Genomic DNA, 19,495 nt, shown 5'->3' on the forward strand with positions numbered 1-19,495 from the left:
GTGTTCGAACAGCATACGGCCCATTACCTCTACTGTTTATTACCTTCCAAGGCTCCATAAGCTTTGCAGCATTTGTGCCAATCAACAACTCAATGTCGGCATCCAACTGTGGAATCTTCTCTTCCTGTAAGTATCTCCACTTGTTTATGGAGTTTTGAGTGGGTATGTGTCGTTTTGAAACCGGTAACTTTGACTGTGTGTAGACCTCTGGGAGCTCATGATACAGCAGGTCTTCCATACTGCTGACTTCGAGACCAGAGACTATACTGCTGGGAACCCTTTTCTCCTGTCCCATTGTGCACAGTAGTATTGAGACATGTTTACTCGTGACATTTAACTTTCTTTTCAGTGAATCTGTACAGAATGTGGCCGAGCTACCTGGATCCAAGAATGCATGTGTATTTATCACTGTGTCCGAATTTGACATCTTTACTCTCACTGGTACGATGGCAAGAGTGCATTGCTTTGATTGACTGGCCCCCATCATTGGGTCATCATCTTCCACGGACACCATAGCGCTATTCAGCGGTTTGCTTCCAGATAGGATTTGGTCACTTTTATTCCGGTCTTTCTCCCGTCCAGTATGAATGTGAAGAATTGTTGGATGCAGTAAAGAGCACGTTTCACATTTTATTCTGCCTTTGCAGGTTTTGCTTACATGTCCTTTGGTAAGACATCCAAAGCAGATTCCATTTGTTTTCAGGAATTCAATCTTTTCCTTATTCAGTTTCTTCTGAAACACTTCACAATGTTCAAATGTGTGATTCCTGTCGCAGAACAAACAAGGCGGTTGAAGGGCGTTTGTTTTCAGCTTGTGTTCCAATGACTCATTACTTTTAGGTTCAGGTACTTGGGCAACCGTAGTAGCAACGCTGGAGAATCTACCACTTGTATTCAATCTTGTGATAGGTTTTTGTGGTTTAGGTTTTGGGCCTTTATTCTCAGTTGTGGTTTGTATGTCACCAAACACTGGATGAAACATTGCTCTTGATTGCCTTTCGATAAACTCAAGCAAGTCCTTAAATGTTGCTCTACGTTTGTTTTCATCTTGCAAGCTACACACAATTGTTCGCCATTGGTCCTTCATCCTAAATGGAAGTTTAGATGTAATAAGCTTCAGGTTGGTGGGGCTTTCGAGGTCTCTTAAATCATCAATGTCTTTCATTGTGTTGTAACAGCTACGCAAGAAAAGAGCATAGGATCTTAACTCATTGCGTACCGTCTTCTGGCTTGATGGCTGGCCAGTTCAAGGCTTTGTTCATGTAAGCTGATGTCACTTTACAGCAGTTTCCAAAATTGTACTCAAGCTGTTCTTTAGCCTCATTGTACGCAACAGCAGGGTCCATATGCAATAGGCTACTAACAAGGTTTTTGGGCTGACCCCTCGTATACTGTTGCAAGTAGTACAGCCTGTCACTCATATTTTCTAAATAAAGCCGAACAATGGATTTTGGTGTTTCAAAACCCATTGACACTGTATGACTATGTTTAGCTTGTGTTCTGCTCCTCTCTCTTACCAACCGTCTCTGGAGGAGGGGATCCCTCTCTGAATTGCTCCTCCCAAGGTTTCTTCCATTTTTTCTCCCGGTGGGTTTTTCTGGGAGTTTTTCCTTGTCTTCCCTGAGGGTTTAGGTTGGTTGAGGGGCAGTTCTATGGGCGCATGTGAAGCCCTCTGTGACATGCTTGCGTGTAAAAAGGGCTATACAAATACATTTGATTTGATTTGATTCTGTTTTCCTTTCAACACACTGTTCAAACGCTTTCGTGAATGTCATGTTTTGTAACGGGTCACCATCAAATATGGGGATTTCTATGTCTGAGAGAAGTGCAAGTGTTTGCTGTTTGACTAGCATTTCAGTGATCTCAGTTTGCCTTTTTAAAACATCCGTGATAGTTTTATCAAGTGAACTGCTTGGGCTTGTCCTTGGCCTGCCTGTAGGAGTGGCGTCAACAGACGGTGGGCGTGCGGTTTGCGCGGAGCGAGTTCGAGTTCCGGTTGCTCCGGTTGCAGGAGCTGAGGTCTCTCTACGCCTTAATGTCACAGGGATGTACTCTGGTGGTGTGCGATACCCTGGTAAGCCAGACAATGAGCGCTCTTCCTCGGCCTCTCTGTACACCCTAGCCTTTGCCTCTGCAGCGGCAAGTTCACCGTCCAATTCCACTCTTTCTCTTCGAGCTTTTAATTTTGCCTCCTCGAGATCAAGCTCATGTTTAACTTCGAGTGCTTGCGCCTTTGCTCTGATAGCCGCGCATTCGGCTTCGGTCTTTACATGAACGTATGATCCCGAGACGCACCACTGAGAGCGCTTCTCGTTCTTCGGCTGTGCGTAACACTGTGCGCTGTTTGGGACGCGCTGTCTTGAGGGTTTATGTCGTCGTCTACGTCCTGCTCCTCATTTTCCTCTTCTGGCCTTTCTTCCTCCACATCCTCAATTTGTCCATCGTTGACCCATTCCGTAATAGATCCCAAGTACTGTTCGAAACTTTCATGTTTGGGCTCATACCAGTCAAGGCGATCGGCTTCCTTTTCGTACTCGTCCTTCAACAAGTGTTGCACAGATGCTTGCAGGTTCGCAAAGTCCTCCAAGTATCCTTGAAACGCTGTGACCAGTTCCTTAACAGTTTCTTTTGGCAGTCCATGTTTTATAAGATTGTCAATTTCATTTATTTTGCGTGTTAAAACGCCGAGCTTCCCCCTACGTGTTGCAATCAACTTGAAAAGTACCCTCTCTTCTCGAGGTCCTTTGTCAGGGTCGGACTGTGGTAATCCTGACTCATCTGGCTGTTCGTCAGCCATGTTCAACAAAACAAAAATTCAACAAAGATTCAGTTCCTCAAAAATTCTTATGATCCTTATTTCGGAGATCAAGAAACAATGTCCATATAGGCTACTGAAGATCCAAATGAGAGCCCGAGGCCCATTCAGTTTTGTATGAGCGCAGTTCAATTCATTGTGCGAGAGCGACGGCCCGTCTTACAGTCCATCATTTACTCACAAATGGTTGGGGTAAACGTTAACTCTGTAGTCCATCCACCGGTAACGATACGTCCATAAATCACAACCTTTCCAGCATTCCGAGAAACCAGCGGTCCAAGTAATCCTGCAGTATGCGGTATCCAAACCGTTCCAAAGCATGCGATTTCCGATTTTCTCCAAAGCAGCCGGGTTTTTCAAAACTGTAGTGTCCTCTAATCAGTCACTTCCATCTTGACGCCGTAGGAGTTTTCAATATTGAATTTGTTTATTTAAACTTAGGTGTTGTCACAAAATATCAATGGTAAAGTAAAAGGTGCAAAAACAGATTCAGAAAAAATTGAAAAACCATATCCCTGCTAGCGTCTCTAAACTCCAACTTTCCACAACAGGCTCTCTACCAAACGCAACACACAATGCCATCTTCTTGTAGGGATTCACCTCCTAAACACAATTAACACAGGTGAGGCGATCAATTAACTATTCTAGGTGCCATTACTTGGTTCTGCCAGCAGGGTCATAATCTCAACTTGAAATCAAAGAATTCCCAACAAATCATAAATGGCTCCTACAGACACTATTTGGCCCTAGGACACTATTTGGCCTGACAAAACCAAAGCAAAGAAAGTAAAATAAATTTACTCACACCCAACTGACGCGGCAGTCAGCGCACTAAACAAAAATACAGGGGGTGGTCCGCCCAGATCTTACCTAGTGTGCATAGACAAGGTTCAGCTACGGGTAATGTATGCCCATGGGCCTCTTGCCTAAGCACTCCCAAGGTGCTTTCCCCTTCTCCCTGGGAACAGAAAATAATACAGGTTATGCCTGTCACACAGACTGATAACTGAAAATATGTTTGGCACCAAAGCAAAATGTATAGCACGGTAACACAGTTCAACACCGAGAGCAACACGACAACAGAATCTAACACAGTGAACAACACGATCACAGACCACAGCCAACAGTCACCTCTGCCCTCTCCCACTTTGCAGAGACGTGGAGCTTTTTGGCAGGGGTAGAGGTTGAATCCAGCTGCAATCAATGAGGGGGGGGGGAGGAGCCAGAGCACCACTCAGAAGGGGATCCTAAAAGGGAAACACAGACAACACCAACAACATGGGACTGGGGAACGTAACAAACTACCCATCCAAATTCAAATGAAAAAAACCCACAGACAAGTATGTTAAATTAGGCTTTGAAATTGTAAGAAAATCTGCAGTCTTCTCTGTTCGAGACTGGGGGGGGATGTGTCGCCTGAAGGAGCTGAAGATCGGCTCCCTCGCTGGAAGGCGCTGCCTCTCTCAAGTAAGCTACCTACGACCCAGATAATGGACGCTACGTCAAGCCGAACAAAACAGAATTAGAATGTATTTGTTCAATGAGTGAAACATACAGATTCATATAAATGAAATATTCCCCTGAGCTGTAACACAGGAGTAAACATTTACAGCAGAGACAGCAGAGCAGCAGTGAGCTCTCCAACTACTTCTAGCACATTAGCTACCATTTTACCAAAATACCATCATTCTACAACGAGTAGCCTAATATCAAGTTAACGGTTTGCACTAATTATATCAGAGATACCTCTGGAAAAGTTATCTAGTATAATTATAACAAGCACACAGAACTGAGTGATGAACTGCTGGCGGCGGTGGATGGTCCAGCGATGCTCCGTACGGCTTCGCGCTGCAAGAGAAACTGTGTGTTGGTGAACCCTGTCTGTCTCTGGTCCATGTTCAAACTGTCTGCCGTAAAATGGTCAGTGGCGCAGAGGTGGCTGTTGGGAGTTTATCCAAAGCTTTCCATAAGCGTGGCTCTTCACAAAATCTATTCACCTATTTTTCCTTTAATTATCAATAGGGAACTTAAATGGTTGCAGCCCAGCTGGAGTTCTTGCATCCAGGGAAGATGCAGTTGTGGGTGGTGGGAGACATCCTGAAGCTAGCTAGCTAGCTGATGTAAGCTACAATAACAGTACAGCAGGAGGAGCCATTCAGTGATCTGACGTAGATGGGGCGAAATGACGCAGATAGGGCCTTTTTGGCTCCGCCCATTAAAACCTGATCTGAAAACAGAATAGAAACTGTACTTCGGTCTAACTCCACATTTCAGTGCGACAAAGCTTTAGCGCTTTGCACATGCTTTCAGGAACTCATTTGACACGTATATAAAGTACTTAGAAGCAAAACATGGAATTTACTTTACATTTACATTTATGCATTTAGCAGACGCTTTTATCCAAAGCGACTTCCAAGAGAGAGCTTTACAAAGGGAAGACCCATAAGAGCATAAAGTTATACAAGTTACAAATTAAAACAACATGAACCAAAAAAGTGCAGGACTGTTACCTGTAGAAGAACAATCAACAGTAACATATTTTACAGCGAGTACAAGACTTAACTTTGTCATAACTAACCTACAAGAGCAACAAGTCACCGAAATCTTCCATAATGCAGACTTACCATAGCTTACTGTCAACTTTATTAACACGTCTTGTTAGATCACGTTATATCCATTAATAGACGTTTGGTTTTCTAGGTTGAACATATAAAACACAGGTCGCATTTCGACACTGATGTGAAATTGAAGGCAGTGTGAATTTCGTGGCATTTCGTATGAATATAATGTAATATATAAAAGCTCGAGAAGTGTGTCTAAAATATACTTGTTTGAACATTTGCCTTTGAAAGGGGCATATTCATAGAACCATATAGGCTACAAGACGTTACCAGCAGATGTAAGTGGGGGTGAAACAGAGTCACTGAGGACCTTCATTGTCCCACAAAAGAAGTCTGGCACGATCAAAAAAAGAATAATGAGTGTGTTTAACAAAAGCTTCTGAAGGCAAGATTAATATCATTTAAATATACAGTAAGGAAAATAAATATTTGAACACCCTGCTATTTTGCTATTAAGTTCTCCCACTTAGAAATCATGGAGGGGTCTGAAATTATCATCGTAGGTGCATGTCCACTGTGAGAGACATAATCAAAAAACTAAAATCCAGAAATCACAATGTATGATTTTTTAACTATTTCTTTGTATGATAAAGCTGCAAATAAGTATTTGAACACCTGAGAAAGTCAATGTTAATATTTGGTACAGTAGCCTTTGTTTGCAATTACAGAGGTCAAACGTTTCCTGTAGTTTTTCACCAGGTTTGCACACACTGCAGGAGGGATTTTGGCCCACTCCTCCACACAGATCTTCTGTAGATCAGTCAGGTTTCTGGCCTGTCGCTGAGAAACACGGAGTTTGAGCTTCCTCCAAAGATTCTCTATTGGGTTTAGGTCTGGAGACTATAGGCCACGCCAGAACCTTGATATGCTTCTTACGGAGCCACTCCTTGGTTATCCTGGCTGTGTGCTTCGGGTCATTGTCATGTTGGAAGACCCAGCCTCGACCCATCTTAAATGCTCCAACTGAGGGAAGGAGGTTGTTCCCCAAAATCTCGTAATACATGGCCCCGGTCATCCTCTCCTTAATACAGTGCAGTCGCCCTGTCCCATGTGCAGAAAAACACCACCAAAGCATGATGCTACCACCCCCATGCTTCACAGTAGGGATGGTGTTCTTGGCATGGTACTCATCATCCTTCTTCCTCAAAGCCGACTTTGTGGAGGAGCTGGACATGCTCCTCAGCGTCCTTCCGGATGATGGAACCCCCCTGATAGTCCTTGGGGACTTCAACATCCACCTCCAAGGAATGCAGGCTGTCGACTTCTTGTCTCTCCTGACCTCCTTCGACCTGACGCTGCTGAGCACACCGGCGACCCACAAGGCAGGCAAACAGCTAGACCTCGTCCTGACACGTAACTGTATCACTGACTTAACCTCTGTAACCCCACTGCACATCTCTGATCACTACTTGATCCAATTCTCTGTCTCTCTCCCTCCAACCCCTCCTACCTCCCCTCCCCTCGTAACTTTCCGGCGCAACCTCCGCTCCCTATCCCCCTCCCACTTCTCCTCTATTGTAACATCCTCCCTCCCTCCCATTGACGAGTTCTCGTCCCACCCCACTAACACTGCCACCGACACCTTGCTAACCACTTTAACTGCATCACTTGACTCTCTCTGTCCCCTATCTACCAGGCCTGCACGATCTTCTCCCCCCTGCCCGTGGCTTACGGATGTTATTCGTCAAGAACGGTCCACCCTTCGAGCAGCTGAGAGGAGATGGCGCAAGTCCAAAGACGGTCTGGACCTTGATATGTATCACTCCCTCCTCAAATCCTTCTCTTCTCACATAACTGGTGCCAAAACCCTCTACTTTCTTAACAAAATTAACTCCGCTTCAAACCCCCACAAACTTTTCTCTACCTTCTCCACCCTTCTTAACCCACCTCCCCCACCCCCTTCCTCCACCCTGACAGCAGACGACTTCTCCTCCTTCTTTGAGAAAAAAGTCGCCGACATTAGCAGTCGGTTCCCTAAACCCACCTTTCCTACCCCCTCACCCTCCATTACTGACCCAACTAAATGTCTAAACTCCTTCTCTCCCCTGTCCGAGGCAGAGCTCTCTGACCTCATTCTCTCTCATCGCCCCACCTCCTGTCCCCTTGATCCTGTCCCCTCCCCTCTCTTTCAAACCATCTCCCCCTCTATCATAACTTTTCTGCTCCATGTTCTAAACTCCTCTCTTACCTCTGGCACCTTCCCCTCTGCCTTCAAACAGGCCAGAGTTACCCCTTTACTCAAAAAACCCTCCCTTAACCCTGCCGTCCTCCAGAACTACAGACCGGTATCATTGTTACCCTTCTTTTCTAAAACAATTGAACGTGCTGTATCTAACCAACTGTCTAACTTCCTTTCTCAGAACAACCTGCTCGACCCCAACCAATCGGGCTTCAAGACCGGCCACTCCACAGAGACTGCCCTCCTTTCAGTCACCACTGCCCTCCAGTCTGCCAGAGCGGCTTCCAGGTCATCCGTCATCATTCTGCTGGACCTTTCTGCGGCGTTTGATACGGTTAACCACCAGATCCTGCTCTCCAGACTTTCTGAGATGGGCATCACTGGCACTGCACTCCAGTGGATCTCATCCTACCTGTCGGGAAGATCCTACCAGGTCTCCTGGGGAGGCAAACTGTCAGGCCCACGCCAGCTCTCCACTGGTGTCCCACAGGGCTCCGTCCTTGGTCCCCTCCTCTTCTCTCTGTACACCACCTCACTTGGACCAATCATCACCTCCCATGGCTTCTCCTACCACTGCTACGCTGACGACACGCAGCTGTACCTGTCGTTCCCTCCGACCGATCCGGGGATCTCAGCTAGGATTGAGGCCTGCCTCGCAGACATCTCCGCCTGGATGACTGAGCACCACCTCCAGCTGAACCTTGCCAAAACGGAACTTCTCATCATCCCGGCCAAACCCTCCATCTCCCATGACTTCTCAATCACCCTGGGATCTGCAACGGTGACCCCCTCATCCTCTGCCAGGAACCTTGGGGTTACCATGGATGACGAGCTCTCCCTCACGGCCCACATTGCTGCGGTCTCCCGGTCGTGTAGTTTCACCCTCTACAACATCCGGAAGATCAGGAGATACCTGTCTGAGCACTCCACCCAGCTGCTTGTCCAAGCACTTGTCCTCTCCAAGTTGGACTACTGCAACTCGCTGCTCGCCGGTCTCCCATCATGCGCAACCCGCCCTCTTCAGAGAATTCAGAACGCAGCGGCCCGTCTGGTCTACAATCTGCCCAGACGCTCCCACGTTACCCCGCTCCTCATCTCCCTCCACTGGCTACCCATAACGGCCCGCATCAGATTCAAGACCCTGGTACTGACCTTCCGAGCAGTGAACGGGACTGCGCCCGACTACATCAAGTCTCTCCTGCAGCCTTACACCCCCATCCGCCACCTACGGTCTTCCTCAAACAACCGCCTGGTGGTCCCACCTCTCAAGACCGCCCGGTCCCAGCACAAGCTCTTCTCCTGCCTGGCACCCCAGTGGTGGAATCAACTCCCCACCTCCATCAGAGACACGGACTGTCTCTCCACCTTCAAGAGAAGGCTCAAGACGCACTTGTTCCGGGAGTACAATGGTACTTAGGAATGGTTTGCTGAACCCAACGCTAGTTTCCTCAAGGATCACAATGACTCTTGCTTAGACTGTTGCTCTTGTTGGTTAGTGGTAGCTGATTTAAACTGTAGTATTCTATTTTAGTTAATCCTATTTTTATTGCTTTCCTACAGGTACACCTGCACTTAGAGATTAATGTTGTGTAATTTTAACTTGTTTAACTACATGCTCTTATGGTTTCTTCCCTTTAGCACTATTTTTTGGTTGTTCACAATATGTACTTCTTGTTTTTGACTACCCGCAATGCTGTGGGGCTATCTTGTTGTTATTATCAGTGACCTATGCACTTTGTAAAGCTCTCTCTTGGAAGTCGCTTTGGATAAAAGCGTCTGCTAAATGAATAAATGTAAATGTAAATCACGTTTAGTGGAATTATGACCCCAAAGTTCTATTTTGGTCTCGTCTAACCACATGACTTTCTCCCATGACTCCTCTGGATCATCCAAATGGTCATTGGCAAACTTAAGATGTGCCTGGACATGTGCTGGTTTAAGCGGGGGAACCTTCCGTGCCATGCGTGATTTCAAACCATGACGTCTCAGTGTATTACCAACAGTAACCTTGGAAACGGTGGTCCCAGCTCTTTTCAGGTCATTGACCAGCTCCTCCCGTGTAGTTCTGGGCTGATTTCTCACCTTCCTTAGGATCATTGACACCCCACAAGGTGAGATCTTGCATGGAGCCCCAGTCCAAGGGAGATTGACAGTCATGTTTAGCTTCTTCCATTTTCTAATGATTGCTCCAACAGCGGACCTTTTTTCACCAAGCTGCTTGGCAATTTCCCCGTAGCCCTTTCCAGCCTTGTGGAGGTGTACAATTTTGTCTCTAGTGTCTTTGGACAGCCCTTTGGTCTTGGCCATGTTAGTAGTTGGATCTTACTGATTGTATGGGGTGGACAGGTGGCTTTATGCAGCTAAAGACCTCAAACAGGTGCATCTTCATTTAGGATAATAAATGTAGTGGAGGTGGGCATTTTAAAGGCAGACTAACAGGTCTTTGAGGGTCAGAATTCTAGCTGATAGACAGGTGTTCAAATACTTATTTGCAGCTGTATCATACAAATAAATAGTAAAGAAAATCATACATTGTGATTTCTGGATTATTTTTTTTGATTATGTCTCTCACAGTGGACATGCACCTTTGATGACAATTTCAGACCCCTCCATGATTTCTAAGTGGGAGAACTTGCAAAATAGCAGGGTGTTCAAATACTTATTTTCCTCACTGTATATCATTTCCTATTGTGGTTAAGAGTTAAAGTATTAATCTTCGTCTTTGCTCCAGATGGACATGTCAACAATCTATGCTCGCGCTTAACATAACATATTTGCAGGGCTCTCAAGTGTCACGCATTGAGAGTGACAGTCACTCATTTCGGTCTTTAGTCACGCCCTCCCGCCACACATTGTATTTCTCACGCCGAAAAAAAATATTTATAATATATTTAATATGCCGCAGCCAACCGAAATTCCTCTGGCCACCCAACTCTCACTATGGAACCGGCAGTCAAGCGCGTCTCCCCTGGAGTTCTTAGTGTGTATCGGTGAAACTCACTCGTCAGGTAAGTAAAAAGCCAACCGCATCAACTGTCATCTAGCTTGTCGTTGGCGTAGTTGGTAGTGGCGCCGCTTGGGATGTCAGAAGTGGCAGGATCGAATCTAGTGCGGGATGTTTATAGGCTCGATTCCTTTGACTTTTAAAATAATGTCATATTTTATTATTATATCCTGGCCGAAAAATCAAATCTGTTTTAAAATAACGGGAATAAACTATATTAACAACATTTCATGTATGTGTGACAACGATTTGCTAAACTTGCTACAACAAGGCAGGCAACTCAAGCCATTTCTCCCTGTGCTCATTCAATATAAGTCTATGGCTCATTCAGCTCAATGTAAATCGGCTATCGGCCAATGTTAACTTTTGTGCTCGTGCCCTGTTAGTATCCGCGAGCACATTTGCAGGCAACTTTTATTGACGTAAGCAAATAAATGGGATGCTAGTTTACCCATTTCGGATTGGTCTCAAACTTCTATGAAAAAATTCTATGAAAAAGCTAGTAGTATGAGCCAGGTTCGAGAATCCAACAAAAATTATTGGGGGAGATCGTCAGAATCAACCTTGAAACCGGGCTGAGAGAGCACCCGAGCAGGTGGGATGCGTAGGGAAGAACAAACTCCCTGATACACGAGAGAACAAGCTCAACTCTTTTTTGATATTTCTGTTTCAATTGCACTGTATAATATATGCTGGGGAAAGGACAGATAGCCAGTTGGACTTCGTGAACCAGCCCAAATTCTGTTGCGGGTAGGGAAACGTAGACAACCCCAGAGCTCTGTACTTGTTGATTTCTAACTGCTGCATTAAAGCCGATATTATCGGACCTCTGCGACTCCAGACCACTCTTTCTAGAACACATATTTGTGTCATTGATTACCATCATTACATATTGGATTAGACACAGTAAATTTTAATCCTTCAGAACACAGTTTACTTTCCTACAAGAAACTCACTCAGGCGCCTCTGACGCCACATTCTGGTCAAGTCAGTGGGGTGACAAGATTTTGTTCAGCCATGGTACAAAAAAATCTGCTGGATTTGCGATTTGTTTTAATAGGAACCCTGGAACAGTGGTTACTCACAAAGCTGATAAAGACGGTCATTGGTTGGTAGTTATCATCAGTATAGAAGGCTCTTTCCTTATTTTGTTAAACATTTATGATTATAACAATAATACAGAAAATATAATGTTATTGACAGAGATTACTGATGTTGTTACTCTCTATAAGGATCTGTATTACACAGATTTGTTTTTGATGGGTGGAGATTTTAATATGGCGCCAGATGACTGGCTTGACAGATGGCCTTCTAAATTTACGAATAATCATTATAATCTAACATTTCAAAGGTGTGTTAATACCCATTCACTTATTGATATTTGGAAAAGTAAAAACCAGGGTCATAGACAGTTCTCATGGATAAAACCTAATGGGAGTTGCAAGTCTAGAATTGATTTATGGTTATCGACACCTGAAATTGAACAATATGTATCACAGGTGTCAATATCAAGTGCACCTTTAACGGATCACTGTTTAGTACGACTTGATCTGGAACCAAAAACTGGTTTTGATAAGCGGAATGTCTATTGGAAGTTTAATGCGGACCTCTTAAAAAGTATAGAATATTGTGACACAATCAGAAATTTGATATTAGATATTCGATTTGATTCATCAATTGGAAGCTATAGCAATATGTGGGAATTCTTTAAGTATAGGGTGAGAAAATTTTCAAGCCAATTTGGGAAAAAGAGAAATAAAGAAAGGAAGGAGTGTGAACTCAAACTGATCCAAGACATTGATGAATGCTGTAAGGAGATGTCAATGTCGGAAGTAGAGCGAAATAAATGTATAAATCTGCAATCTAAATTGGATGAGGTATATCTGAATAGAGCGCATGGAGCTTTTGTAAGGTCAAGAGCAAGATGGTTAGAAGAAGGGGAAAAAAACACTTCATATTTCTGTAGATTAGAAAAAAGAAGACAAGAAAGGAATGCTGTAAATGTAGTAATGATAAATGATGTGGAATGTACAGATCTTAAATTAATATCTGAGGAGGTGTTTAGATTTTTATGCAGACTTATACTCTTCCTCTTATTCCAGGGTGGATTCAAATGCTTTCTTTGACAAAAATAAAAACGTATATTCCTAAAATTAATACAGAGTTTAAGGCACTATGTGATTCTGAGATTCACCCACAGGAACTAAGTAATGCAGTTACAAGAATTTCATTAGGAAAGTCTCCAGGTCAAGATGGGTTAACCTCAAATTTTTATAAGTTCTTTTGGGAGGATATAAAGGATTTATTGTTTTATGCACTGAAGGAATGTATTGAATATAAGACACTGATGCCTACAATGAGACAAGGATTATTAACATTACTTCCTAAACCTGGTAAGGATAAAAGATGCATAGATAACCTTAGACCTATAACCTTACTTAATGTTGATTATAAGATATTTACCCGTGTCATTGCCAATAGGTTGAAAGAGGGTATGTCACAAATTATTAGTGAATCGCAATCGGGATTCCTTCAAGGGCGATCTATCCATAACAACATAAGATGAGGGGTTTATTCTGTTTTTAGACTTTTGTAAAGCATTTGACAGGGTGGAACAGAGCTTTGTAAATCAATATGAGAGTGTCTGGTTCAACCTACCTTCAAAAATCTTTATGGATTTCGGAGGTATAGAATTTTTCCTCAAATGTGACTTTGATATACTTAAACTGCCAGTCAAGTTGTCAGATTTTCACCAACAAGTCCTCCGTTATTGGAAACTAATCTACAAGCATAACTTCTCTCCTCATAACACACCAATTTGGAAAACCAGGTGTGTACTAATTACAAATAAATCATTTTATTTCAAAGAATGGAAGGAACAAGGGATATGGTCTGTTCAACATTTTATGGATGCTTGTGTTAACATGTTGGATTATAATGAGTTTAAACTTAAATATAATGTACTGTGTACTGATAGAGAATATTACACAGTGATTAAGGCAATTCCACTGGCTCTTATTTGTATTATCAGGGGGTCCTTAACATATTCAGAGCTAGTACTTAGATTAAACTCAATGAGAATTGAGGGGTGTTCTTTTATGGACAGGAAATGCAACAACCAATTCATAAGATCCTGTCTTACTGTAGAATGTTTTCCCTCAGCTTTAAAAAGAAGATATATGTTAAAAGATTACACTAGCAGTGAGAAGAAAAGAATCAGGAGTAAATATCTACTTTTCCCTATATCCCCTATGACAAAGGAAGTACACTTTAAGATAATCAATGACATTTATCCCTCTAATGAATTTCTATGCCTTAGATTTAAGGTAGGCTCAAATGAATGTAATTTCTGCAAGATAGAGATAGAAAACTACTGAACATTTGTTATTTTCCTGTAATAGATCTGCCTTATTCTGGAAGGATTTTCAAAATTGGATATTAGATAATAATTTAATTATGCCACCACTAAATTACAGTTATGTCAGATTTGGGTTTATAATGGAGGACAAAAATTGTGAATTTCTGTTTAATAATTTGATAATACTGGCCAAATATTTCATGCACAAATGTAAATGGTTGAAAGCCCCTCCTATGTTTAAAAGATTCTTAAATGAGGTGTCACTTTATTTAGATTCGCTTAAGTTTCTTAAATCTTCAAATGCCCTACATCTACACAAACACTTGTCGGATTTGAAACTTGACTGGACCCCTGAGAGAAGTTAGCATTGGTGAAATGTTTTATTGTTTGTATATTATGTTTTTTTTTTTTTTTTTTTTTGTTAATGCATTTATATTTACTCACGTACTGTATCTGTACCTTGTGTAATGATTTATGTTTGCAAATAATAAAAAAAAAATAATAATATCAAGCTAGACCGGAAGACACGGAAGTGGAAAGATGGGCGCGTCCTGTCTCGCGTTCTGGCTTGCCTCACTGCGCCACTGAGCACTTTTCATAGAATTGAATGGGGACGCCATCTTGGAAGACAAAAGTAGCTTACCCAGCTAACACATGACGTTGCGGCAACGTTGCCAGTAAGTGCTCAGTTGGTAACCCGCGACGTTACCTTCTGGCAACGTCATGGCAACGTCGTAGCAACGTTATAAAGGGAATGTTGCCAGTTGGTCCCATGGGCAACGTTGCCACGACGTCGTACCTTGGTCGGCTGGTTACGTTATTTTTAGACCAGTGGGCAACGTTGCCGCAACGTCGTACCTAGGTCCGCTGGTTACGTTATTTTTAGACCAGTGGGCAACGTTGCCGCGACGTTGTACCTAGTCCGCTGGTTACGTTATTTTTAGACCAGTGGGCAACATTGCCGCAACGTCGTACCTTGGTCGGCTGGTAACGTCATTTTTAGGTCCGTGGGCAACGTTGCCGCGACGTTGTACCTTGGTCAGCTGGTTACGTTAATTTTTGGTCCCATGGACAACGTTGCCGCGACGTTGTACCTTGGTCGGCTGGTTACGTTATTTTTTGGTCCCATGGACAACGTTGCCGCGACGTTGTACCTTCGTCGGCTGGTTACCTTATTTTTAGACCCGTGGACAACGTTGCTGCAACGTCGTCCCTTGGTCGGCTGGTTACCTTATTTTTGTCGCAGGACAACGGATCTTGAGTGCATAGTGGTTTATATATATAAATGTAGACAATGCATGTAATTCATGTGCTGCTCAGCCCCAGCAGGTCATTGGTCATCAATGTTCTCATATTCAGACATGGAATATAATTTAGTCTTTCATTCTTTACTATAAACATGTACAAAAGCAATCAATGTGTGATGAGTAAGCAAACATTATTTGTAGGCTATAGCACACCAAAGCTGTATGACACACAATGCAAATTTGTGCTCCAATAGTTTTGTAATACAAAATTGTTAAATGTGACCAAAAGGTAAGCGACTCTTAAGAGTTTCATTTTCAAAGACAAGTCATCTTCCTTCCATCTTCCAATTCTTCCTTAGCAAACCTGCCCCTCTGTCTGCCCCTGAGCAACAACTTTGCGCATGCCCATTTCAACGCATAGCTGAAACGGGGCTTCCTAAACAGTTTTTGCCGGGGTCCTACCGTCTTTCACACAATGGATTTTACCTGGAAATAAGTTACTTCAAAGGTGAGTTTCTTTACAGACATAGTTTTAAATATATAAACATATTTTTAGAAATTGGATGGGGCATATAGGTTTGAAATCGAGTTGTTTATAGCGTTATATCAGATTTACATTGTTTACGTTAGGATTTCGCTAGCTAGGTTAAACCCTCCAGAAAGTTATTTTGAAATACTGAAAATGCATACATGTTATCAAAGTTTAGCGTCTCAAAAATCACCCTCAAAAGAATCAGTGAAAATAAACGTTCAGAACTGTTAGAAAACCTTGTCCCAAAATAATTTATTTAGCTAGCTAGCCCTGAATTTTCAAAGACGCCAGCGCGTGGCTGATCAGGTTCACAGTCGGTCATGGCATGTACAGCAATGGCGTCTGTAAAAGTATCATGTCACTAATTCTTAGGGATGGGCGAACGATGCCTTGTGAAGCTTTGGTGGTTTCTTCCGGATTATGCCGGCCCAAAGAGCCGAACTATCGGCGCATTGAAAATGAGCAGCGTCATCTAGCAGCCGCTAAAACTGGCTGAATAAGGCGTAGTGGTTGTCTCCGACGGTAGACTACCCTACGTTATTCAATATTTAATTAAGGCTACATGTGTTCATTTTGATCTGATATTAGTTCTCACACATTAAAATGTTGTGATACATCCGTAGGCCTTTAGAATTATGTCATTTTCTCACAGTAAAAGTTAAAGAACGTCGTACGAGGGTCCCTGCATTGAGGCGCGAACTCAGGATTCCAGATTCGCAATAACAATATATTAGCGTACAATGCTTTAACCAACTACACCACCGAAGAAATCATTACTTTTTTGTTGCGGGTGGACGGACTTTATACGATATGGTCTTTATATCAATTAAACTAGATAACACCGATTTTTTCTTAACATTTGTGATATGTAGGTCTATTGTGAACTGGGGGAACTTTATTTTTACAAATTATTATTACTGTTGACAATGTTGACGAATCATCAACATTTGTTTTCTGGGCACTGTATAGACCTACCTAGTCCTATCATGTTACGTTTCATTTCAATAAAATAACACAACACAAATGCACGGATTTATAATTATTACTATACGGATTTGGCTAAATAATAATGACTGATGGAAGAAACTCTAGCGATGCCTGGTGCTGCTTCTCTGACAATGTGAGATTTGTCTTTAACAAGAAGCGGTGGCTTCGTTCCTTCCATGGCTCTGGTTCAGAAGAGCGGCAAAACTTCGAACCAGTTTGTGACGTTTGAAGCATTGAACGTCATCTGTCACGTGGTTTCGTAATTTGATACAAGCTCCAAAACACTTTTTCGAAACTGTGCGTATTGGTTTTGCGACACAAGCATCGATGCGTCAGTGCCATACGTCCCATCCCTACTAATTCTTCCAATTTGTACATGACATTTGTTTTTGGATAAGTTTATTTGTTTTAACCTTTAGATGCGTGAGTTCTAAATATTTCAGACACTTTCACCAGAGTACGTGAGTTATTTTTCCAAAACGGAAGCTATGTAGCTTTAATTAGCTTCCGTTACCTAGCAACCTAAGATAATACTCGTACCAATGCTACTACTTGCTAGTGTTACTTGTTAGCCTACTAATTGTACATTTTGAAGCCATACTGTAGTGTTTATCTTATAGTTTCTGCCCATCGGAAAATAGTTGGTTGGAATGTTCAGAATCACACATGTGCGACGCTACGCTGTGGGGCCCTGCTTACGAACGATCACATATGTGCGATGCTTCTTCAATATCAATATACTAATAGGCTACTATGTACGAAAACTACATTCCACTTTCATTTCTGTACAGGTGATCCGACCACCATCACAAGTACTGTGTCCCTTGGAAATTATGGTAAAGTAATGAATGACCGTTTATAACAGTGACAATAATTGTATGAGCCATGGCAACCCTAAAGGCTATGCTTTGAAGCAAAAGTATGACTTAAAACGTTTGCATCACCAGATGCCATACCTCTAGGTGTCAACTCTGGTCTGGTGGAGGCAGCCAGGCAAGTGCAAATATAAGACACTCAAAAAAATACTCATACCATTGCCATTGTAAGGCATACCTAATTGTAAGGCATACTTAAGTTGTTCTGATCGTGGGGGGAAACATATTTGTCAAAACAACAAATGTTGTCTTACTAATGCTTTGTATACCCCATTCAGCTGTACCATCTTGGGCAAAGACCAATCAAGGTAACATTTGTTATGTACATCAATGTTACAGCTAATCTAGAAGAACCACAGTGTATGCCAATCATGCAAACTCTTGTAAACTTGTTTTACTTGTCTTTAATTACAGACACATTACAGGTTATGCTCCGGAAGATGGAGACATTGGAAGAGAACCAGCGAGAGGCTCTCCTGTTCAGGCGACCACAGGGCAGACACACTGAAGAGGTGCCATGATGGACCTACAGGTGGCCCAAACACAGGCTGAACTTCAAGACCTTGAGGAGCGCCTTAAGGTGCTGGAGTTGCGAAAGAGAGCGGTAAGTGTTTGGAGATCCCACAAACTATGGCTTACATGCATTTAACGTTCACATTGCTGCTGACAATAAGTTCATGACTTCTAATTCCAGATGCTGTGATGAAGTAGAAGACGGGACTGGGAGAGAAAGCTGTGGAGCTCCGCATAGAGGAAACACTCAAACACACCCCGGCAGCCCATTCAAAACCAGCCAGGTGAATGAATCATGTTTGCAACTTCCATATCCAATCTTTCACATGGCTATGACACAAATCTAGAATCACATAATATTTTAATTGATGACGTATATTATTTTAGATGTGATTTTTTTAAAGACTTGTATAGCCCCTTTTCACACGTGCGATTATGTTAATCGAACACTAACTTATTTTGTGCTTCCTTGTCAGGGCCAACAGACAGAACTCATAGCGGGGACTGGAAGAAGATTTTAATTCATTTTTTGCACTTTGTTTGTTTGGCACTTTTGTTTTGCAGTGTTTGTTTTGCAGTGTTTTTTTCTTTGCAGTGTTTGTTTTGCAGTGTTTGTTTTGCAGTGGCACTTTTTATCACTTATGTATATATTTTGGCCATTTTAGTTTTTATTGTAAATGTTACATGCATACTTTGTGCTTTGTCATTTTAGCAGACGCTCTTATTTACAGTAAGTACAGGGATATTCCCTGGAGGAAAGTAAGGTGAAGTGCCTTGCCCAAGGACACATCATTTGGCAACCTTCTGATTTAATAGCCTGATTCCCCAACCGATCAGCCATCTGACTCCCCTTTAGTATAGGTAGACCACATATTTAGGATTCCTATATGGTGAATGTATATACCTTCCTGCCAAAGTAAATTCCTTGTCTGTGCAAACTTTCATGGCGATTAAAACACTTTCTGATTCTGAAATGCTGCCTCGTTTATGATTTAGCTTGAGTCAGGCTACACATCACACAAACATATTCCTCCTAACGTTGGCTATCTATTATACCAAAACAAGTAGCCTTCTGGGCAAATGAGGTCTGCATATGAAATATAGGTTACTTCATAATTAAGTAAATTGTTGACGTCGCAGTTACGGACTAGCAACGTCACAAAATTACGTTGCTAGGAGGTCGCGGTTACGGACTGGCAACGTCACAAAACAACGTTGCTAGGAGGTCGCGGTTACCGACTGGCAACGTCGGAAAATAACGTTGCCACGACGTCGCGGTTACGGATTGGCAACGTCCCAAAACAACGTTGCTAGGAGGTTGCGGTTACCAACTGGCAACGTCAGAAAATAACGTTGCAACGACG

This window comes from Hypomesus transpacificus, chromosome 21 (genome assembly GCF_021917145.1).
Source record: "Hypomesus transpacificus isolate Combined female chromosome 21, fHypTra1, whole genome shotgun sequence".
Lineage (NCBI taxonomy): Eukaryota > Metazoa > Chordata > Actinopteri > Osmeriformes > Osmeridae > Hypomesus > Hypomesus transpacificus.